This window comes from Canis lupus, chromosome 9, assembly GCF_048164855.1.
Source record: "Canis lupus baileyi chromosome 9, mCanLup2.hap1, whole genome shotgun sequence".
Lineage (NCBI taxonomy): Eukaryota > Metazoa > Chordata > Mammalia > Carnivora > Canidae > Canis > Canis lupus.
Window position 1 is genome coordinate 14,392,293 of NC_132846.1, and position 24,679 is coordinate 14,416,971.

Sequence of the window (24,679 nt, forward strand, 5' to 3'; positions counted from 1 at the left end):
CTTACTTGAACTGTTTGTATCCTTTGCTTGGTTTTGTTTGGTTTTGTTTTTACAGTAGACCAATAACCTAATTGGTCTTTTTCTTACTGAATTATAGAAATATTTTTTATTTTAGGAAAATTATCCCAGCAATATGTAATATGCAAATATTTTTCCCAGTTTTTTTATTGGTCTTTTGACTTGGTTTCTAGGGGCTTTACCATCAGATTTTTTTAAATGTCATCCAATTCAGCCTTCCAAGAGAGGGCAATTTTAGTGATGGCAGTGTAGGAAGTCACCTCCAGAAAGGGTGGCACTTGAGCTGAAACCTCAAAGATCTCATGTTCATCTATTTGTGTGAGGGGCCTCATGCATGCAAAGAGCAGGAGACAGGCACTCTCATCAGAAGGCTCTAAGGAAGGAATGTGGCCCGGGTGTTAGCAAACACAGTGTACAAGGAATGCAAGAGCTAGAAAGGGCCCAAATCATAAAGGTTCTGAAGGTCAGGAAAAGAAGTATGGGCTAGCTTCAAGGCCCCATAGGGGAACCAAAATCAATGAGGGGAAAAACAAAAACAAAAACAAAAACAATAGAAAGCAATTTTAGAGGCACCTGGGCTAAGTGGCTGCCTTCAGCTCAGGTCATGACCTTGGGGTCCTGGGATCAAGCCCTGCATTGAGCCCCTGTTCAGTGGGGAATCTGCTTCTCCCTCTGCCTCCACCTCTCCTGCATGTTTGTGCTCTCTCTCTCTATCAAATAATTAATTGATTAATTAATTTGTAAAAATCTTTAAAAAATAGGAAGCAATTTTAGATTCTACATATTATTAGATGAATCTTCTAAAAATTATCACTGTCCAGCATGGATTGGGCTCTAGAAGTATTCATCAGCGAGTTGCTGGTCCTAGAATTTTCTAGGCAGAAGTATAACACAGCTGGGTGGAAACGCTAGGGGAAACAATCATTTGATAGTTCAACTCTGTGACATTTCTTTTTTTACCAAGAATACCAAGATTCTGAGATTTTCCATGGTATATCATACATACCCCCCACTTTTCTCTTCCTTCATAGGTTCTCTCTTTCTTTTCTGTTCATAAATCCTTTTTCCCGTCCATCCTTCTTTCTTTCCTTCCTTTCCTTTATCTTCTCCCACTTGATAGTACTGCCAATGCTTTATTCTCGCCTCCACTGATAGCATTAAAGGACAAGTGATACAGTGTTTATATGGAAATATCTTTCTATTTTCAGTGACACCGGTTTATAGTGATACTATGCATGTAACTGGCACTGGAGCCCCTTATCACCCAGGAGACCCTGAGGGCAGGAACCACATCTTTTCCCTCCAGTATGTATTCTGGTGCAGAGGCGCGGATCTACTACATGCTCAAAAAACAAAAAACAGGTAACGTTATATGCATTCACAGGCTGTGTCTGCAAAATGCCTAACTGCAGATAGTATGGTTTCCTCTTAACAGTTCAGATCTAGGAACGGTGAGGGCAATGACTGGCCTAAGGAGGCAGGATAGGAATAGGAAGTTGATTCAAGAGTCTTTACTATGAATGAGGCAAAGCCACAATTACAGATGGGATCACAAAGTCAGAATGCAGTAGAGGTGAAGAGGGGCAAAAAAATGAAGCCTACATCCATAGGATTTCTAAAAGGAACACCTTCAATATCAAGTGATACTAAACTTGGAGAAAGGCCGTGTTAGGACCAGGAACTGAAATGAGAAGAAGAGAAGGAAAAGGGGACAGAGCAGGCTGCTCTCAGAACCTGGCACGAAGTGGAGCAGACCAACAGGGGAGTTGGGCAAGGAAGGCCCAAGAGCAGGTGGCACATAGTCAGCACCTCTGCTAGGCCAGACGCTGCTAAGTGCTTTACATCTTTTGCTTCATTTCATTTCATGGCAGTTCTCCAAGTTTCAAATTATGATCCCTGTTTTAGAGCTGCAGAAACAGAGGCTAAAAAAAGTCAAGTGACTTCCCTAGAGTAACACCGCTGAGCGGCAATGGTGCCGGGATTTATGCCCGGTCTACTTCCAACGCCTCACCTCTATCACTCCATCAGAGAAAAAGTAAAGTTCCCCTTATCGAAAACATGGGCCAGGCGGGCCAAGTGGAGTCAGGGAGGTCTCCAGGTGAGTGCAGGATGTGCCTTCAGCCAGGTGAGCTGGCCAGCAGATATGCTCTGCTCTTGGCAGAAGAAGGAAAAGAGAACTGTAGTTACAAGTTTTCTTAGCTTCTCCCTCCAGCCAAGTCAACGTCATGTTTGTTCTAGGGCCATCTTTTATCCAAATAATATCTTAATGTTTCCTCAAAGACGGTATCAGTGTGCTTACTTTGGATGCACTGACTCCTTTCCAATTCCCCTGGGGCCACATTCTCTTGAGACAGCTCTCTTCCACACATAGCAACCACACTAATTTGGAATTGGAATCCTACACAAAGAGGGAAAACACCCAAGAGGAAAAGAAATTCTAAACTTTTTTTTTTTTTTTTTTTTTTTTACCCACCATAGATTTAGTTGGGAGATAAGAGGGGTCCCACTTCAAACACAGTGCAGTACTATTAAATACATTAAGCAGAAAGAATCCTTAAATGTTCTGATGTGCTCACTGTTTATATTACAAAATTAATTGAAGACAAGAACAAAGGCAAACATTTGCAAATGGAGGAGAGGGGTGAGCAGCCAAAAATATACCAGGAAACAAAAGTTGGTTTTCTGCTTTTTAAAAAATTGATGAATCCATTCCACATGACTCCTTGCCTACTGCAGATTTTTCTTAGCAATGGGTACATAAATAAAGTACATCCAGAAAGCTGTTTTTATGGAACGAGTTCAAACGAAAAAGAAAAATAATTACAGAACACAGAATATTCCTTATGTAAATCCTGAATTAGAGAATGCCAAGAAACCAATGGAAAATGATAATGCCAGCTGACTTAGGACTTAGGATGAGGCCCTCAAAGATGTTTCCACTTTCTAAGGCTTCCCATTGCAGCCTTTGTCTGGCTCGCTATTGGGCCAGTTTTGCCACTCACATAGTAAGTGTATGAGGCTTGAAGAAGTCAGTTGTGCCCCCCAGGTCTCATGATTCTCACCTGTCAGGTGAGGGGCACACGACTGGCAGATTCTCCAGACACCATCTCCCATGGTTCGATGTAAACTGTACATCCCACCACCTTTTCTCATTCATGTTCTGGTCTAAGCCAAAGCCACTGGATGTGTGAGTAACACTAAGGATTCTTCAGGAGAAGGAGGCGCATGTGTTCTTTAGGCGCTTTTCTTGAAGTAAGACACATACACTGTGTATAAAACATCCCACCACCACCCAGGCAGGGGTCCTTCTGCACTTGCTCCTTACGGGGCAGTCAGGACTGTGGGCTCTGTAATGTGGTCACATGGCTCAGGTATCATTAAAGCTATCTATCTTGCGGCTATCTTGTGAGCCAAATACTGTGGATCAACTTTACTCAAAATCTAGTCCAGCCTGCATAAGTAAATCCTCTCATATAAAATTACCTAGAATTCAATTAAGTTGCCTCAATTTTTTTCAGTTCATGATTATTTTTATTTGTTCTTTAACACTAATGATAATAATAGGCATTACCCTGTTCACTGAACCTTGTGTACCTTTTGCAATACGTTTCCATTTGATGAACCTTGATACTTGGTTAGGAAATGTGTGATCTCATAAGAGCAGGTTTCCTCAAGACAAACCACTCTCGAAAGCAAGTGAGAAGTTTTTTGTCTTTAATTCCTGTTTTAGACATGTTATAAACATGCAAATTTATTTCCCAGTTGATTCAATCTGCCACCTCTAAATCTTTAGGGAGAATTACAGAAATGGAGATAAAATCTTGGTAATTTATTCAATTTTATCACTTCTACTGATCCCATAAAAAGACTCCATCTGTCAAATTATCTTTTCTTAAAAAAAAACAAAAAACCTTTTATAATTTTCTTTATATGGGAATGTTGAAAACGAGTAGTTTAAGTATCTGTGTCATGAAAACTATTGACGTTCCAATAAAATCTGTTCTTTCTAAATTATCTGTTCCTTAGCCTCTTTTGAGAGGAAACTTCAGCTTCTATCATTTGTTTATAATTTGCTTGTGCAGCTTGGGATTTATTGCTTTGGGTGAATATATTATGGCATGTTTGGGAAGCGTAGAATAAAATATTCTTATGTTAACATATTCTGTGATTTGGATTCCAATCCATAATCAGTACATCTTTCTTTTAAAATTTCTGCTGCCTTGGTTTTATTGAAAGCACAAATAGTAAGCATAAAGAGATGAGAAACCTAGTTGAATCCTATCCTTTATCATCTACATTAAACCTTGTTTCGGTAATCACAGGCTGTGTGAATCCCAATGCACCTGAGCGTCTGAGCTCCATTAGAGATCCACCCCTGCCCCCCATGAATTTTCTGGTGTCTAATCTTAATTGGGCCCTCCTTGCACTAATCTTTGGTTAGCTCTTCCATTCTCTCAGTGACTGTTCCAGAGCTTCACTTTTCTCTTGAAGGTCTACTATCTATTGTAAGAAAAAATACAGAATGCCCAGTTAAATTTGAATTTTAGATAAGCAACAAATAATTTTTAGTGTATGTTCCCTGCCATATTTAATATGTCATATATTTTTATTTGCTAAAACCTGACAACCCTGCCCCTAATTTCTCTTTCTCTCACAGCCACCTTTGTCTCCTGGTAAAATCTGAAGTCATTAGCAGGAACTCTCTCAAGTTCCTACCATCCCTTCTCCTACCTTAAGACACACATTTACCTGTCTCTCTCCCACCCTGGCAACTAGCCTGTTCAAGACCAGCCCCCGCACAAAGTTGCTGACCTCTCCTGTGTGAGCTTCTTAACACAAAAGTACAGAGACAGAAGCTATATTGCAACATGAATGCATCCTGTAGAGCCCAGCCCTGGATGCATGTGTTTAGTGGAGAAGCAGGTTTGAAATATATGGAGCCAGAAGCTGGTCTATGGAAAACTTTTCCAAATTTTACAGCTCAAAGAGGAAAGAAGCTTGACAGTTTTCCCAGATTTGACAACAATCTTAAATATTTACACATCATCAATAATTGTTGTGAATCTTAAAGAAAAGTTTCTAAATTACCAATTTTTAAAAGTTTAAACAAGTATGCTAGAGGAAAGAAAAAATACCTATTTACGAAGAGTGATATTGCAAACTCATTATCATATGAATCAGTGATAAAAAAAACTATGAAGTAAAAAATTTAGGGGAAATGCATTTTAGAGGTACTTAAAAGAGTAAATTTTTAAAAAAATTTATATGACTTTCTAGATCTTGTGATGTTGTAGTATTTTTCAACTTTTAAAAATTTCTAATGATTGTTATTTTTTTTTCATTCTACATAAATATTTGCATACCTTGTTTTCTATCCACAATTTTGTATTCTTTTTCTTAAAATGGCCTCCACTATCATGTGAGCTTCAAGGTCCCATTCAAGCCTGGATTCATCCCTGTGTGAAGAAATGCCAGAACAGAAAGCACAACTGTATCATTATTGATCAAGGTGGAAAATTTATAAAACCTACACCAGGTGGAAAGGGAAGCAGACAAAGGATCTAGAAAATCCCTTGAGGGAAACAAGCAGTGAACTTGATAAATTCCAGAAATGAAAAGCAAATGCCCTTGGCAGCTCTTGACACATTCCTGGAGTTCTCTTCACCGAGTCAGGTTTATTTTGGGAGAAATGGTTCCCTTTCCCTTGCTCAGCCCTCATGTCAGATTCCTCAGGATTCTTTGCTTGTCTTTCCTTCCTTACTCACACAATTAAAAATTACACCATCTCGTTTATTCCCAAGTTTATAATCAAGACCTACCATCTAATATCATTTGACTTTCTCTAGGACTCACCTCTCTCACAAGTTTCATCATACTCAGAGGGAATACTTTGGAGCATTTTCCCAACTCACCATGACTACTCCATCACCACCTCCCAGGCACCCATCTTGTGGGATGTGCTCTGGCCCTCAGGCCACAGTGAGAAAGGGGCAGTCATCTGACCCAGTCCCGAGTCCTTTTTCTATACATTTGGAACTGGGAGAGAGAGGGCAAAAGATCAGCTGACTTGCCTTCTCCGGAGAGCTAGACACATAAAAGGTAAATGAAGCTGAGCTGTGGGGCAAGCCCTTTCCACAGCAGAGACTCAAGAGAGGCCAGAGCATAAGCAAAGGGAAGGAGGCAGCGTGCACAGAGAAGCCAGTGGCTTCTCTGGGTAGCCAGAGCGGCTAAGCAGCTTTCCAGGTCCTGTGTCAGAACCTCCTCAAGATCCCGTTGACAAGACACCTCTGTATTCCCATAACATATTTCTCATTTTACCTTAAGTTAGCATGAACTGATTTCTGATACTTGGACCCAGAAAGGTATGTCTAACTAATATAGCCACCAGGTCATATACAAACTCAGATGGACCAACCCCAAAGCATTAACAGAGAAAATTCTCTTTCCAGAGGAAATCCTGCCATTAGATTTGAGGGCATCTGAGAGTTTTTTTTTTCAAGGTAGAATTTTTGGAGCTCACTTCAATTTAATTACAGAAAACTTTATTGTTAAATATCATCAGCTTCATTACAGTCATTTGGATCATAGTCCAGCTGTTTCTTCATGGATATATAACTTGATGTAAATTGGATTTCCCTGTAGGAGATTGAGATTATTCCAACTTTTCCTGGAGTGATAGAATGAGCTGTAAATTGATAAAAATTATCCTTATGAGATTTACCAATAATAATTACAGAAAATATTTTCTAACATGGCATATTACATTGGAGTGTATGCAACAAAAAAGCCTTTATTTAAATTTTTTAAGAGCTGCCTTTACCTAGTGATACAACAACATGGTATTGATTTGATAACTATCTTTTTCTTTTATTTATTTATTTATTTTATTTATTTATTCATGAGAGACACACCGAGAGAGAGGCAGAGACACAGGCAGAGAGAGAAGCAGGCTCCATGCAGGGACCCCATGTGGGACTTGATCCTGGGACTCCAGGACTATGCCCGGGTCAAAGGCAGATGCTTAACCGCTGAGCCATCCAGGGATCCCAATAACCATCATCTTCTAAAATGACTTTGCAATTGCATCTTAAATAACTTAAGAAAGTGTAGGAAAAATGGATTTCCATGAGTGGTTACTTTCAAACGTTTTCAGGGAAGGCAAACTTTAGAAAGCCTCTTTATAAGAGCTAAGTGCTAGAATCCTTATTGCAGCATGATCTAAAAACTGGAAACAACCTAAATGTCCAACAATAGGATGGTGGTTAAATAAGCCATAGAAATCTCTGTAGCTATTAAAAATGATGTAGGCCCATAATTGTTGACATGGAAATATATTCACTGGGGAAAAAAACAGGTTATAAAGCAGCAGGTTTCAATCCCATTTTTGTACAGTAAGTCAGTAAATAAATAATACTGTATGAATCTGGAGTTTCAAATGATGTATGCCAAAATGTAAATGGCAGTGCTTTTCTCTAGATGATGGACACCCTAGATGATGGGTGAGCTATTTGAATTAGAATTAATAGTAGAACCAATAGTAATATTATTTTCATTTTTTAAAATCTCAGCTTGAAGGGTTGAGTCCAAGAGTTTTAATGTAGAAGAAACAGTAAAACTTTCCTAATCCAATTCTCCCACTACCAACCTCTTACTGCCAGTGCTGGAATCCATTCTGGAGGTTTCTGATAGACCCTCACCCAGACTTAATGAATGGGAAACTCAGTACTTTCCAAGTATAACAAGATAATTCTGATGACAGCAGAATTCCATCTGGGAGGGGAAGAGAGTTTGGAGAAATACAGAATATTAAAGGTACTAGGGTGTGGTGAGCCCCCAAGACCAGGGGGCAGACCCAGTGCTCTGTATAAGACAAGAGGGATAATCTTTGTTCTTCCTGAGGGGAATGGGAGAGAGCTTTGCAGAGAAAGATGAGAAGAGGGGGCATGTCACAAGCTGAGAGAGGCTGGGACCCCCGCAGCCATCTCTGAGAGGGGCCAGCTGGCGGTCTTTCTCCCTAGCGCACCACGAGACTGTTACTTGGTTTGTTTGGGGGTTTTTTTCCCTGTGATGTTAACAGCTCCTTGTCTTTTAGTGAAAATCAGAGTTGTGGGTGACATTAAGTCTTGACTGATCTGCTGTGAAATGGACACTGAACAAGTAAAGGTGGACCCCCAGAGTTGGCATTAACCCCAAGACCAGAACTTGCCAAACTCCTGGTCACAGCCCTGGACCCTCACCTGGCAGAAACTGAGGGAGGAGGCTCCATCTTGCTTGTGTTCCACAGGCCCCAGCGAGGACTCCTCCCGCCTTCCACAGCTCTGCTCCTGCCTCAGAGCAGCTCCCAATCTGCATCTGCCTCCGTGCCTTTGGTTCTGCTCTGTAACAACTCAGTCCGTTTCATCCCTGTTCCAAATGAAAGAAAAAGGAAAGATGATGCCCTTGAAATATTAAACCAAAGTAATTTTCATTCCCTATAAGTGGTGTCGTCCTATGACCCCTCACTCGTTGAATCAATGGGTTTGACTACTTCAGAGAAAGGCTGCATACTTAAGTAGAACAAAGTCATTACCCAGCTTAGAGTGTCAAACTAGATTTCTTAAGTTCACAGCAAGATAATTCTAGGCTTTGTTAAGAGAAAAAAGGGTTTTGCCTAAATTCAAAAAGTTTCTTTTCAACACTTAAAGAGCAAAGCTCAGGGGTCTGAGCCCAGAACTTCACTAGAATGTTCTGGTCTTCACCCTGCTGTGTGTGTCCCTCTGGGAGTACATGAAGATTTGCTGAGGGATGCATGGTCACTGGGAATTTTAAGAGAACAGTTTTCAAAATGGTCAACTTCCATGTGTATTCGTTCCGAAAATTACCCTGCTTTTAGCATTTGCAGATTACCCTGCTTTTTAAAAGTATTCTCCTTCACAAAAGAAAAGCCTACCTCTCATTGTCCAGAATCCTAAAATAATACATTGTCTAAGGGTACAAAAACCTCTAGGTCACCAAATGACTGGAGAATGCATGCCCCTGAGGGAAGGTTCTTTGAGAGCAACACCAGGTGAGCTCCCAGGAAAATACTAAGGGCCATGGGGTGGGGGTGGGGGGGAACTCATCTCAACAAAGCTATAGCGTCATCCATGGCTAAGTGCCTCATCTATTTTATCGTTGTTTCTATGTATTAGAATTCAGAAGTGATATGGTTGTCATGAGGACTTATATTGAAACATTGACTTAAATTGAAAAATAAAATCCAGACTTGTCCGGACAGAAAGTATGCCTGATTTCGCTGACTGGCTAGATAACAAAAACTGACTTTGCCAGCCAGGTTCTGTGTGGTTATTTTCCATACATTGAATGAGCAAAATCGAATGTTCTAAGGTTTCAACAAAAATATATTTAGAGCACACATCCAATGTAAAATACACCAGAGATAACATCTTTTTCAACTATTAAATTTTGAGATAAAAAGTTTCAGATGTCAACCTAAAAATGTGAAAGCTTTCAGAATTCTTTTAGAGGGTGTAAAAGGAAAGTTTGCTTAAAAACAGTGTACAAAGGCAGGGTAAGGTGAAAACTCATTTTTGGTTAGACATGAAGGAGAAGTGAGATGAAGGGCAAGAGGTCAAGTATGAATGTGGGAGCTCCTTCCCCCACCCCACCCTGGGACAAACCTAAAGACCCAAGAGTCAATGGGGAGTAGGGAGTACTTGGAATGAATAGATAAATTTGAGACAATCCTGGGTACAAGGGCTTGTTTCTTGCCCTCCAAGACCTAGTAGCTCAGGAAACACTCAAGCATCTTAGCCCACAACATGAAGTAACCCCAGGGCAATGGAAATGGTGGCAAAATATCCTTAGGTAGAGAAAGCACTGAGAGACCACCTGGCCTGACTGTCTATGGCAGTCACATGATATGAAAGAAATTCCCAAGGGCTTACAAGACCCATTGAGGGATACCGAAGGTGACTAGGAGTTAGGAATGGCCAGATCTTTAGAGGAAGGTGGCTGAACTCCCTAGGTGCAATCCTGCTCCCTCCCCCCTTCTCCTGTCTTTGCCCTAATATCATCCTGGTAGAAGAAAGGAGTCTGGACGCCGGGGTGAACCTGAAGGAGGCAGTTTAAAACCAGTTGTAGGATTCCTACCCTGCATCTGTGAGTCATCAAATAATTTACGCAGGTCAGTTTTTTCATTAGAGTAACATATATAGTTATGGAGTTTTGTTTTGTTTTGTTTTTTTCTATTCTCTTATTTTTTTCTCCAAGTTTTCTTAAGATTTTATTTATTTATGCATTTATTTATGTATTTATTTATGTATTTATGTATTTATTTGAGCTATGCAGAGGGAGTGAGAGAGAGAGAGAGAGAGAAAGCAGGAGCGGGGTGAAGGGCAGAGGGAGAAGCAGCCTCCCGCTGAGCAGGGAGCCTGATCTGATACAAACTCAATCTCCCGGATCATGACCTGAGCAAAGGCAGAGGCTCAACCGACTGAGCCACCTAGATGCCCCTTTCTCCAAGTTTTATCTAAATTCAAGTTAACACATAGTGTAGTATTGGTTTCAGGAGTAGAAGTCAGTGATTCATCACTTACATACAACACCCAGGGCTCATCACAAGTGCCCTCCTTTGCGCCCATCACCCATCTTGCCTACCCCTCCCCTCTCAACAACCTCCTTTACAGCAACCCTCAGTTTGTCCTCTATAGTTAAGAGTCTCCTCTGGTTTGCCTATCTTTGTGTTTCTATCTTATCTTCCTTCCCTTCCGCAGTGTTCATCTGTTTTGTTTCTTAAATTCCACCTATTAGTGAAATCATATGGCATTTGTCTTTTTCTGACAGACTATTTCACTTAGCATAGTACCCTCTAGTTCCATTGACCTACTTGCAAATGCAAAATTTCATTCTTTTTGATGGCTGTATAGTCATTGAGTTTTAGAGCTTGAAGGAACTTGAGAGATCGTCAGCCCTTTGTTCTCATTTGACAAATGTGGAAACTAAAGTCTAGAGCGATAATGTGATTTGGCCTGTGTTTGGAACTGGTATCAGAAGTGGTGCCTCCCACTGGTTCACCTTCAGACTGAGTCTTTGGTAGTCCTTTATGGTACCAGCCTTCTAATGCTTTTTAGAACATAAATTCTCCTCACTCAGTTTGTGTTCAGAATATCTTTAGTTTGGTTGAGCTGCCAATACCTCCAGAGTAGCCAGGAACACTTGACATTTTATCCTGGTTTAACTGTATATGGAGAGAACAATAGTGAAACAGACTTCATAAACATTGGTTTTAGGATTCATGAAAGCATTTTATAGTAGAGCTGCCCAATTGAACCTTCTGCAATTTTGGAGATGTTCTATATTGGCACTGTGCAATATTGTGGCCACTGGCTATTGAGGCTTTTGAGCACTAGAAATGTGAATAGTCTGACTGAGAAACTGAATCTTAAATTTTACTCAGTTTTAATTAATTTTAACGTATATATGAAAAATCACATGTGTACAGTACACATTAGTGTACTGGCCAGTGCAGCTCTATAATATTCATAAAAATGAGGTTCCTCTTCTTTTTCATCACAAGTTTTGGGAAATTGGTTGAAACCAATAATTTCTGGCCTACCTACCAACATTTTCTTCAGATCTTTTACCTTCCAATTTTTGAGGAGACAATATTTTATATTATGCCAGACAATAGTCATTCTCTAGAAGATCAAACAAGTCCCTTTGAAGGCCAAAGTTTGAGAATAAATCTTAGTCACTAGATCAAGACTTATTGGTGTTGTTTATTTAATTTTTTATTTCCTTGTACTGTGCATGTGATTTTAATAATTAAATTCAGTTTTAATAGCTTTAACTTCTAAGTAATGTTTTCCTAATTCCCCTACATTTTCAGATTATATTTGGTCTTTAGTACTACTGTATCCATTACCTATCACTGTGTAACAAATCATCCCAAAACTTTGTAGCTTAAAACATCAACATCTTCATTATCACAAGCTTCTGGGAGTCTGGAACTAGGGCAGAGCTTAACTGGATTCCCTGGCTCAGAGGAAGCCTCTCAAGAGGCTGCAATCAAGGTGTCAGCAGGAACTGCAGTCATCTCAAAGCTCGACCCCAGGGAAGATGTACTTCCAAGTTCCCTCCTATGGCTGTTGGCAGGCCCTGGGTCTTAGCAGACTGTTGACTAGAGGCAGGAATTCCTTGCCATGCGAGCTTCTTAAGAGTGCTGCTCACAGCATGGGAGCTGGCTTGTGGCTGCTTTCTGTTCCTTGCCACATGGGCCTCTACATGAGCAGATCACAACATGGCATCTTGCTTCATCAGAGAGAAAGCCAGAAAAGCCAAAGATAGAATAGGAGCAAAGAGCCTGCTCTTTTGTATTGAATCTCAGAAGTGACATCCCATTGCTTTTGCTGTATTTTGTTAGAAGCAAGTCATTAGGTACAGCCCGCACTCCAGGAGAAGGGATTAGACAAGGGGGTGCACACCAAAAGGCAGGGATCATCAAAAATAATGTGAGAAGCTGATCTCCACAACTACTTTAAAGAAGGCTCTTTTTCTTGCTGGTCTAGTCAATCTCGAATCTTAGTTTCAGGGTCAGCTCTATCTCATGTCAGAATGTGGGTGTGTCCAATGTCAGCCACCTAGATAATGGGAGAACTAGACCTAGAATCCAAGTCTCCTAAGTTCCTGATCAGTTCTGTGTTTTCTGTCATACATGTTTGGTTAGGACTCCAGCACAGGTACACGGAGCCTACAATGCCAAGCAAAAGCATTTTGACTTTAAAACTTAGGCACTACGGTTTCTAAACACAAGAGTGCTATGAAAGAAGTGATTTTTAAAGAAAGATTAGTGTGATGACTGTAAAGTGAATTGGAGAGGGAAAGACTGGAAATTACATTAAGTCCAATTTATTTACATTTAGCATATTTATGGCTACAGTTTTGTAGGTTGTGATTGCAAAAACATCCCATGTGTTCTCATAAGTCCTAATAAAATGGTCTTTTTTTGGGCCAAAAATATATCACATAAAATGTTATATTGGAAAGTCTATGACCAAGTTTTATAATACACAATATTTTCACATGTGTTCATTAAAATAAACTCTAAAAGTTATCTCCAGTGAAGTTCCAGAGATGATGTTTTCTACTAACATAGGAAGCTCCTGGTACAGTCAGGACTTGAAAACCCTAAGAAGATATTCTTCTGTAGTCTGTAAAACGTTTTAAAGTACTGTCCTTCTAAGCCTCTACGTCCAGCATAACAACACACAAACTTGCATTTCAACAAGTAGGATGGTGTGGCAAAGTCTTCTACTTATCCATCTGTATTCACCCTTACCGCCTTCTTTTATTTTTTTTTTAAGATGTTATTTATTCATGAGAGACACAGAGAGAGGCAGAGACACAGGCAGAGGGAGAAGCAGGCTCCATGCAGGGAGCCCGACGTGGGACTCGATCCCTGGTCTCCAGGATCACACCCTGGGCTGAAGCAGCGCCAAACTGCTGAGCCACTGGGGCTGCCCCCACCTCTTTCTTTTAATAGTAAATTTTTGAGGTTTAGCTGGGCACATTGCCTAGTCAAGACTACATTTCCCAGCCTCCCTTATAGGTGTGGCCATTAGACAAAGTTCTGACCAATGGGGTATGAGAAGTGATGTAACTCCTTCCGGGTTGTGTCCTTAATGGGAAAGGTATGTGCTCCCCTTTCTCCCTCTTCCCTTCTGACTGGTCGGTATGTAGATGTGATGACAGGAGCTGGGAGTAGTCAGAGGTGAAAGCTCCCATAACAGCCTTGGACCATTTACCTATGGAAATTTCCATGACAGATGAGCATTTCTTTTTTTGTCTAAGTCACGTGTTTTGGAGTGTCTATATTAGTGCAGTTTATACTATAATATAACTACTACAGTAACTATCTACCTTTCCTTTACCTTAGTTTTCTACCTAAAGAAATAACAAAAAAATTTTATAAAATAAAGAAATAACAGATACTTAAACAGAAATAATAAGGAAAAGGGATCTATTGGGCTATGTTAAATTCTTGCTATCCTCTCCTACTTACCAGAGAAGCTACTAGGATCAGTAGCGAACTACTAATTTTTTCTTGCTATTTGACTTTACTCGCCGCCCCCCCTTTTTAAAGATTTATTTATTTTAAAGAGCGAGAGTGTGCACAAATGAGTGTGAGCCAGTGGTGTTTGGGGAGGGGCAGGGGGAATGAATCTTAAGCAGACTCCCTGCTGAGCACGGAGTCTGATGCGGGGCTGGATCTCTGAGATCATGACCCTAGCCGACATCAAGGGTTGGAAGCTCAACCAACTGAGCCACCTAGGTGCCCCTCTTCCCCCCTCTTCTTAGCCAACAACTAAAGAAGCAATAATATTATAAAGTCAGACTTGCTAATGAGCCAAGGGTGACTTTAAGTTTCCCTTTCTCAGGTTTGACTCGGGTCAGGGACTAGAAAGCGATTCAGTTTAGTGTTGATAAATGCTTAATCACTGCCTCTCTAGGCAAAAACAAGCTCCAGCTGGTAGAGTTTGCCAATTTCCATGGTGTAAATACTCTCACCATGGTCAAGTTCAACCTAGGAATATGAGAAATGCTCACATTTGCACCTTGCAAGATTAATGCCAGCTGGCTCCAGAACACTGGGATCTATCTATCTGTTGCCTCAGTCTTGGGATTGCTTACACTCTGGAGGAGCATGCTAAATTTACAGTGATGTGCACAAGAAACAGGAAAGACAGTTTGGGGTGTGGCTCTGATGCTCTCAGAACTGTGTCTGGGGCCTGACCTTCATCTGATTTATGATGCTCCTGCAGTAACCTTTCATCCTTTTGGTTCAAGTCAGTGGTTAGTCAACTTGACTGCACACTGGAAACGATGGGGAATTTTAAAAACTAGCAATGCCTGGAGTCCAGCCCCAGAGATTCCGATTCAACTGATCTGGGTCGAGAGTGTTAAAAGCAGATGGTCTTAATTGTAGCCAAGGTTGAGAACTGCTGGTTTAAAGTAGTAGACCTCTGGGGCACCTAGGTGGCTCCGTCGGTTAAGTGGCCAACCAGCCAACTCTTATTTCAGCTCAGGTCATGATCTCAGAGTCCTGGGATCAAGCCCTGTGTCAGGCTGTGTGTTCACTGGTGAGTCTGCTTGAGGATTCTTTCTCTCTGTCCCTCCCCCCACTCACTCTCTCTCTCTCAAATAAATCTTTAAAAATAACTAAAGTAGCAGGCCTCTTATTTATGTGACAGAGGGTTGGTATTATTATCTTTGCTTCTGGCATAAAGAGGAAGACGTCAATGACAAGGCCAGGGCCATTTTCTCAGTGAAAGGGAAGCCTGAGGGGGTCCGTGCTCTGCCTCCTCTGTGGGTCCTAGGAAGACCCAGGAATATTACATTTCTGAACCTTAAAAAAACACTAGTGAGTCTTCCATTTTAATTAGAAATTTAAGTCAGCATAGGAAATGCTGAAATCCTAGAAGCTGTTAGAAATCATTTAATCATCTCTGTTATATTTTGAATTTATATAAACTGGTATTTTCATTGTGAAATCTGGTTCAATTTCTTTCTGCCCACATTAGAAAGAGATGCTAAATTTACTGCTATTCAAACTAGGTTATACAGTTTTTGATTGTTAAGTTAACGTCTGAAGTAAGTTGTGATTAGAATTTTACAAACTGGGGCACCTGGGTGGCTCAGCCGGTTAAGCCTCTGCCTTCAGCTCAGGTCATGCTTTCAGGGTCCTGGGATCGAGCCCTTAGGTTGGGCTCTGCACTGAGCAGGGAATCTCTTCAGGATTCTCTCTCTCTGCCCTCCCCCTCTTCATACACACTCTCTCTTACTCTCTCAAATAAATAAGTAAATCTTTAAAAAGAAAAAAGAATTTTACAAATCGATAAAATTGCTAGTTTACTAACGAATCATTTTCATGCAGGAATATGTCATACAATATACAAATCTATATATAAATACACAGACAATATAAGCAAGACACTGAAGATCTGTTGAGCCTGGCACGTGGTCAGCAGAGGGGCAGCATGAGATGGAGGAAGAACACAGGAGCAAGAGGCCTGGATGATCAGCTTGACACGGTTCAAGTCAGATGCAGTTTCCCAAGTCGTAGAAATGAGGGCTAGAACAGGGTGACTTTGGCCTCTTCAACTTTCTTTTTTTTATTTTTTAAGATTTTATTTATTTACTCATGAGAGACACAGAGAAAGAGTCAGAGACACAGGCAGAGGGAGAAGCAGGCTCCCTATGGGGAGCCCAATGCAGGACTCGATCCCAGGACCCTGAGATCACAACCTGAGCCAAAGGCAGACACTCAACCACTGAGCCACCCAGGTGTCCCCAACTTTCATATTTTGATAAGGTATCCTGAGACTGAAATCCATCAGAGGTATCAATGAACCATTTAGGTTCAAAGAACCTAATAGGGACAGCCCAGGTGGCTCAGTGGTTTAGCCCCACCTTCAGCCCAGGATCTGATCCTGGGATTGAGTTCCACGTTGGGCTCCCTGCATGGAGCCTGCTTCTCCCTCTGCCTGTGTCTCTGCCTCTCTCTCTCTCTGTGTCTCTCATGAGTAAATAAATAAATAAATCTTTAAAAAAAAACAACTAAATAGACTCTTCCCCATAGGTTTGGCAGATATTGACAGACTCTGAAAATGAGTGTCTATTTCTAATTGTTTCTTTTTCCCCAAAATTAATGTTCTTTCTAAATCAGACATTGCAAATAAGTGTCATCTCCAGGTCCAGTCCATTTGAGCAGTAGTGTTAGGAGTTGGTTGGACAGTGAGGTGGTCAGGGCCAGGGCCCACAACAAGAAAATATGGAGTCAGGAAAGCTAAGAGAAGACAGCACTAACATCCTGTCTGCAACTTAGACATGATCGTATTGACATACTGCTTTGCAGCCTTTGCAGAAATGACTTCTACAGAATGTCCTAAAATAAGACAGTTAACCACAAAGCATTTGTCTCATGGCCAACGGGGAGTGAGGACCTAAGCCTCAGATGTCAGCCCCCCAAAACCATCAGCCCACCAGGTAGACAGATACATGACCAAAGCCCAGATTGGCACCAGTCAGCACGCCCTGATTGCTTAAGGTTGTTCTGCAAAAGAGCTCATTAGACCCCTAAACTTCGAAACCTCGAGGGCAACCCTCTGGGATCCCCTCCCTCTTTGGGAGCTTTGTACTATCCTCAATAGCACTCTGCTTGGCTGCCCACCACTCCCCATCTGGTCCACCTCTTCATCCTTGCATGCATGTGACTGAGAACAGAGGGCGCTACGGGGAGAGAAATCTCGTGACACTAGCAGTTTCCCACACCCCTATGTTGAGAAGGTTTCTGAAGCCAGGTGCAAACCTGGTGGGAGTTAAGAGTGCCATGAGGAACAGGGATGGTCTTGGGTCCGAAAGGGGGAAGACAGCAATACAGGCACGCCACATGCCATCTGTGTTCCCCATCTTTCCATTTAGACCAGTGTTTTCTTCACCTCCCGTTAAGTACCTCTGAAGTGAAATGAGTCTGGGGACTGGGTATTCTATCATCTTCCACTAGGAAAATTTAGTCCATTATCAAAGTCGAAATGGATCTAAAGGTAATTCAACCAAAGCATTTGGTTACTTACAGAGTCTTTGACAAGCAGCTCAATTCCAGTAAAATCTTTATAATGATCAAACAACCAGTAGTTGATTCACTTAAACAACTAATTTACTTAAAGAAAAAAAAAAGACTTGTTATTTCGTTTTTGGCTAAAACAAACAAAACCCTGCTTTTTGCTTCTTTGGCTTTTAAGCTAGTCCCATTAGACACAGTCCAAAAGATAACAGAAATCGTGACCTTCCTTCTCTTCCGCCTCCTTAGGCCTGGGTGGCAGCAGTTTTCTGTTTAGGCTCTGTGTCACCACAGCATGATCTGAAAAGTAATTAACTACTTTAGGAGTTAATCCAGCATATACTTTGAAGCAGAAGCAATTCCATTCCTAATAGTTGCCTGGCAGATTGATTCCTACTTCTGGCTCTTGAAACTGTATGTAGTAATTGCCCCAGAATTTAAAAATCATCTGGGGAGTTCCTTCTTCCGCATCTAGGGTACAAACAGCTAATGACTTTGACATTTTGTAGTGTGTGTGTGTAAGTGTGTGTGTGTGTGTGTGTGTGTGTGTTGTAGAGGAAGAGGTTGTACTGCTTTCTGAATAGTGTCTTGAAAATCACTGTATGATAAGAAAGTTGTCTCTTCTCCCTGGAAAGACCTGAACAACGCTTATTTGATTAGACTTTAAAACTAAGTTTAGGGGATCCCTGGGTGGCGCAGCGGTTTGGCGCCTGCCTTTGGCCCAGGGCGCGATCCTGGAGACCCAGGATCGAATCCCACGTCGGGCTCCCGGTGCATGGAGCCTGCTTCTCCCTCTGCCTGTGTCTCTGCCTCTCTCTCTCTCTCTGTGTGACTATCATAAATAAATAAAGAAAAAAAAACTAAGTTTCAAAACTAGTAAATCAATAATATGTAGAGAGAAATCTTTATAAGGTGTCTTGGAGTCTATGCTCTTGCACTTGGATACACTGGTTACAGAGTTGCTTTCAGGCTGGTTTTGGTGGTGCTGTTACTGTTTGTAAATCAGTGTTGTGACTGTCTTCAGAGCAACAACTCCATCAGTTTGTAAATTAACCTCTCATTTTCTTGATCAAAAGATCTTACTTGAGGGGCACCTGGGTGGCTCAGTGGTTGAGCATCTGCCTTTGGCTCAGGTTACAATCCCAGAGTCCTGGGATTGAGTCCCACATCAGGCTCCCCACAGGGAGCCTGCTTCTCCCTCTGCCTGTGTCTCTGCCTCTCTCTGTGTCTCTCATGAATAAATAAAAGCTTTTTTTTAAAAAAAGATCTTATTTTAACACTATTCTCATTGCCTTCATTTTATGCCTATGTTGATTTGATCATTAGACTATGTTCCGCATACTACCCTTCCTAAACTTGCTGAGTTCCCTGTGACTGGGGAAGCGAGTCAGACCTTCTTCCAAATGCTTCCATCTTCTCCAACTTTATAGTCTCATGCAACACTTGACAAGCAAGGAAGATCTCATCAAATAGTCTATGACTTTACTATCTTGATGGTTGTGTTTAGTTTATATTAGTTATTTACATTCTGTCCCTCTTCAAAAACTGTGGATGGTTCAGTTGGGGTTTTCAGCTATTATCAGTTACCTATCATCAATCACTGTAAATTTTTGAACTGTCAAGTAGACTTCAATATCTTAATGGTTTGAAATACTAAAAGGAATTGAACTAATAAGCAGAATTGCTTCTGCTTCAAAGTATATGCTGGATTAACTCCTAAAGTAGTTAATTACTTCTCAGATGAATCTCTAGTTCGGGGGTAATTAAAGGAACCAGTAAAAAAAAATTTACTTCTGGTAAAAACAGAAAACTTAGACCTTTCTCTCAAGCTGGTTACAGTTTGGTTGGAGACAAGACTAATGTATATAAGACAACATGTACAATGTGAGGCATTTGATTACTAAGTCATAATGGTACTCGGTAAATTAGAGGGGGCCATAATCCCTGAGGATTGGTTAATGAATAAAGGCTTCAGAGATGAGGTAAATTGAGTCAAGTATTAAAGGAGACTAAGGTTTGGAAAGGCAGAGGGAGAAGAGAAAGCATTCCAAGTGAGACGCTGACAAGGGCAAATGCACAGAGAGAAAAACCAGTGTGGTCAATGGGGTGGTCAGCCTGTCTACAACAGGGGTTTGGAGTATGCTGGCAATTATGTAAATTTGATAGATAGGCATCCAATTACGATGGGGCTTTAAAGGTACACAAGGGACGCCTGGGTGGCTCAGCAGTTGAGCATCTGCCTTTCGCTCAGGGCGTGATCCTGCAGTCCCAGGTTGGAGTCCCACATTGGGCTCCCTGAATAGAGCCTGCTTCTCCTTCTGCCTATGTCCCTGCCTCTCTCTCTGTGTCTTTCAGGAATAAATGAATAAAATCTTTAAAAAAAAAATAAAGCTATAAGAGGCTAGTGGTTAGTGTAATAGAAAATCAGAGTCCACTGAGGATTTTGACCTAGGGAGTGATATTATAAAATGTTTCCAGATTCTATTTCTGACAGTGATACAGAGAATGAAGTCAGACTAGAAACAAGGCAGCTGAACTGGCTTAGCAGTAAAGGAAAACAGGACATTCTGACTATAGGCGGGGAAAAGGCAAGAGAGAATTCAAAGGAAATTTCAACCAGCCTTGGTGTCCGGCTAGATGTGGGATAAGGATGGAGTAAAGTCAAGGGTAAATCTGGAGGTGGGTGAAGGCTGGGGTGGGGATTTCAATGACAGAACCAGGGAAGCCAGAGGAAGGAAGTGCCTTTGAATGTGTGGCATTTGAAATGACACTGAGCCATTGGACACTGTCATTTGACAGTGAGTAAGGAGGTGACACCGTAGAAAGCTGATTTGAGAGTCATGAAACTTTGTTTCAAAACCTTAGTCTGTAACTATCTCCCACTGATAAGGAGAGTAGGACCTGACTCACCTGGCTATGGAATTGACTAACTGTGGTCAGAATGTGAAAGTGTTTTGTAAAGTGCTATCCAAATATGTGTCTTCAGCATTTTACTATGAGTGCATCTTCTCTCCGGCTGCTATGATGCTGAAGAGGATGGAAAACGTCTGTGCATAAATTTCACTCTGGTATGTTTTGAGATATATCATATCTGGTGACAGGGAGACTGGCTGGAAAGCCTTTGTAGGGAAACAGGTAAGAGATGGTGATGAGGATCTGGCCCCGGGTAGTGACAGTTAGAACTCAAGAGACTTAATATGCTTTTTAGGAGGAACTGATTGGATGTGGGAAATGAGTAAGAGGAAGGATCCTAGGGTGACATCCAGGCTTCTCATATGGGCAATTGATAGACTGTGGTTTAAATTACTGAGAAAGAGAAGATGGAAGGAGGAGCACACTGGATCAGGAAGGAGTATCATGACTTTAGTTTGTACACTGTGGTACACAGAATCACGCCCCACCCAAAGAAGTCCATGTTCTAATTCTCAGAACCCATGAATATGTTATCTTTTCTGGAAAAGGGCCTTTATAGATGTGATTCAAGATTTTAAGATGAGATTATCCTAGACTGTCTGGATGGGCCCAGTGTCCTTTTGAGTGAAAGAAAGAGGCAAGGAGAGTGAGAGAGTGGAGGGATGTGAGAAAGATGGGCCACTGCTGGCTTTAAAGATGGAAGGGGCTGCAAGCCAAGGAATGGGGATGGCTTCTACAGGCTGCAATAGATAAGAAATGGGCTCTTGGGCAGCCCCAGTGGCCCAGTGGTTTAGTGCCACCTTCAGCTTGGGGTATGATCCTGGAGTCCCGGGATTGAGTCCCACATCAGGTTCCCTGCATGGAGCCTGCTTCTCCCTCTGCCTGTGTCTCTGCCTCTCTCTCTCTCTCTCTCTCTTTGTGTCTGTCATAAATAAATAAAATCTTAAAAAAAAAAAAGAAATGGGTTCTTACCTAGAACTCCCCAAAGTGGGGTGTATGGCTAAAACCTTGATTTTAGCCAAGTGAAGCCTGTGTTGGACTCTGGACCTTCATAACTGTAAAATAACACATTCTGTCATTTTAAGCCACTAAGTTGGTGGAGATTTTTTGCAGCAGCAATGGAGAACTAATATAAACACATTTGAGGTATGTAGGAGTCATCCATGTCGAGATCTAGGACGGTTTTATATAGAGGTCTGGGATGGAATTATATAGCTATCTATAATTAGTCATTTGCACATGTCATATATATGTGTGTGTATTTATGTATATTTTAACATCTCTGAAATCAGGATGTGTCTTACAATTGATAATATAATTGTTATTGTCAGGGAACAGATGTGCTGTCTATGCATGTCCAGGTGGCTAGAGAGACAATGTTATCTCTGGACATTTCAGTCAACAAAACCCAAAGACTGTTTGAGAAAGGTATGTGAGTTGTTGTCTGAAGACTCTCTGTTAATAAGTTTTGGTAAGCTCAAGAAAGAGCCAACCTAAAAATCTTCAGTGTAGGTGTCAATGACTTGGAAAAATTCTTCAAGACATTATTAATTCTTTCAAGTAATGTCAATTTATCAATGTTCTTGATAGAACAAGAGATAGCGCTATGATGGAAAAACAAACATATAGATGAATTTGAGTCAAAAAGTAGCTCCGAGGAGTTGGATTCCAAAAAACTTAAATAATATATTGATCAATATAGTGTGCTTATAATTCCTTTTTATACATGCACAAAAGTCTAAAAGAACTTTTAAAAAGTTATGAAATGAAACTTTTAAGTGATATGAAAGCATCATGTCAACCTAATTAACACCATGCTTTACTCCTGCCATTCACAAAGTAATGGTGAACCTTACGATCGAAAGGACTCTAAAACTTGACAGTCTTTATAGCCATAGAGATGGCTAAAAGATTCAGAAAATACAGAACAAAAAGAGCAGAAGATTCACTGAAAAAGTCTCAGAAATATCAGAATCAAATAATTTGAAAATATGTATCTAGAGCCACAAAAATATTTATACTCCTTAATCCCATTTTGGGTAATTTATCCTAAGAAAGTCATCTAAAAGAATAAAAAAATGATTAGACAATGGAAGGTTACTTCCATGAGGAACTGACACGGATGACAGTATCAGAAGCTGACCTATGACAATGAGTCCCAGCACTCTGACACTGGCAAGTACACTACACCTCATGCCAAGTGAGAAATGCAGTTCATAGTTATTCAGAACATGGTAGTAGCTTTGGTGAGTCATGACTTGTGTACTGATACTCTTTTGCCCTTTCCAAAAGGGTATACAGAGCATCTGGACTTCTCTGTGTAATCTCAGGTTTATACTTACCAAGACATAGGAGATAATTGGATCAGTTTGAGCCCATCCAACATGGTGCCATGCTGTTGGGCAGAGTGTCTTACAGAGCCACTTCATGGGCCTTTCTGATATCCAGCCTAAACGTGTCTCCTTTGGCCCAGACACAGATCCCTTGGTCCACTAGTACCTAGAGTATGAAACTTTATGAGGAAAGAATTGTCTGTGGCTATTTTCCTCAGAGGCAGGCTATGACCATGGCAGGTATTTAGAATTTCATGGACTATCTAGAACTACACAATTTAGGAAGGGAGAAGGGGTACATTTTTTGTTACAGAAAAAAGGAGATAATCTAAATATCCAAAAACAGTGAAGTAGATTATTTCATTATTTTAGTACATTCACTCAATAGAATTTTATTCACATTTTGAAGATGACAATTACAATAACAAGTAGCAGCATGGAAAAAAGAGAAATACAATACTGAACATAACTACTAGTGAAGCTTCATAAAAACACGTATTTATATTGAAAATGATCATAGTTGCATAGGGAATGGGATTTATGAGTGACTATTTTCTCTATAATTTGAATTTTATGAGGCATTATGATGTTATTTTATAATCATAATAAAAATAAGAGAAAACACGATCTGAACAACTGTGGTTTATGAAATAAAGTCCTCAATCTAACTTCAAAAAAGATATATAATCTGGAGTTGCAAACTACTAAAATACGAAATAATTAATAGAAACTTTATGACAAGTGACCAATAAAGGTCTGATCTGAATAAATAATGATTTAAAATGGACTCATAAAGCCCCTAAACAGAATAACCATTTACTTTCATGTTCCTTCATCAGAAGTAAATTTGTTACCAATACAGTGGTTCTTACAAAATCCAAAATAGATTTTTATATAACTTCTTACTTAATAACGTTCTTAACATCTTCAAAGATCTCAAAAGATTTTCACATATAAGAAGCTTTTCTAACTCTAACAAGTGGGTAGTAATGGTCAGTCTCATTTTGTGGTGGAAGAATTGTTTAAAGACGTGTCCAAGATAATCCACTGCCCAAATATTCAAGTGAAAAATATAGTTAGCCTTTTGACTGCTTAACTGATAACAACTGCCCAGCAATCTGTACTCATCGAGCATTGCTGAGCAGTAATTTTCCAGCTACATGAAACTCATGTCTTTAGATATCAAGGACTCCCACTCCTACATTGAGAATTATTCTCTTCATCAATGCATCAAAATTTTCTGTACCTTCTTAAATGTATATTGAACGTAATTTAGCCTTTCAAAATGGAGAGTTCTAGTTATGAAGATGATTTATCAACAATGATATACTAACTTCTTTGCAGTGATGACTTCTTAGATTATTTAGAATTATGATCATTTTTTATGGAAAAATGGCCCCAGATATATTTTTACCTTTTGCATTCTTGAATATATATGTGTGTATACACAAAAAGACACATGTGCAAACACACACACGGATTCCATCCTGGCAAACCTGCCTACTTTCTTACTGCCTCTTCGTCTTCTTTTTTCTTTTTTTTTTTTTTTTTTTTAAGATTTTATGTTTTTATTTATTTGAGAGCTAGAGAGCTAGCAGCGGAGAGCAAAGGGAGAAGGACAAGCAGATTCCCCACTGAGCATAGAGCCTGATGCAAAGCCAACATGGGGCCCATGAAGGGTGATCCCACAACCCTGAGATCATGAGCTGAAATCAAGAGTCTGATGCTCAATCGCTCAACCAACTGAGACACCCAGGGGCACCCTTACTGCCCCTTCTTAATTTCTTTTTCTTTTTTTTTTATAAAGATTTTATTT

General features: G+C 40.5%; 1 long non-coding RNA gene across 1 annotated transcript in view; it reads right to left on the reverse strand.

Annotated features, from left to right (window-relative positions):
• Positions 1-3,646: 3,646 nt before the first annotated feature.
• The window catches only part of LOC140639806 (uncharacterized), a 49,527-nt gene continuing 28,494 nt past the window's right edge, over positions 3,647-24,679 (reverse strand). Inside the window, exons 3-4 of the long non-coding RNA XR_012036434.1 lie at positions 8,256-8,421; positions 3,647-5,474 (exon numbers count right to left, since the gene is read on the reverse strand). This is a non-coding gene — a long non-coding RNA (uncharacterized lncRNA). The remainder of the gene's footprint in view (positions 5,475-8,255; positions 8,422-24,679) is intronic.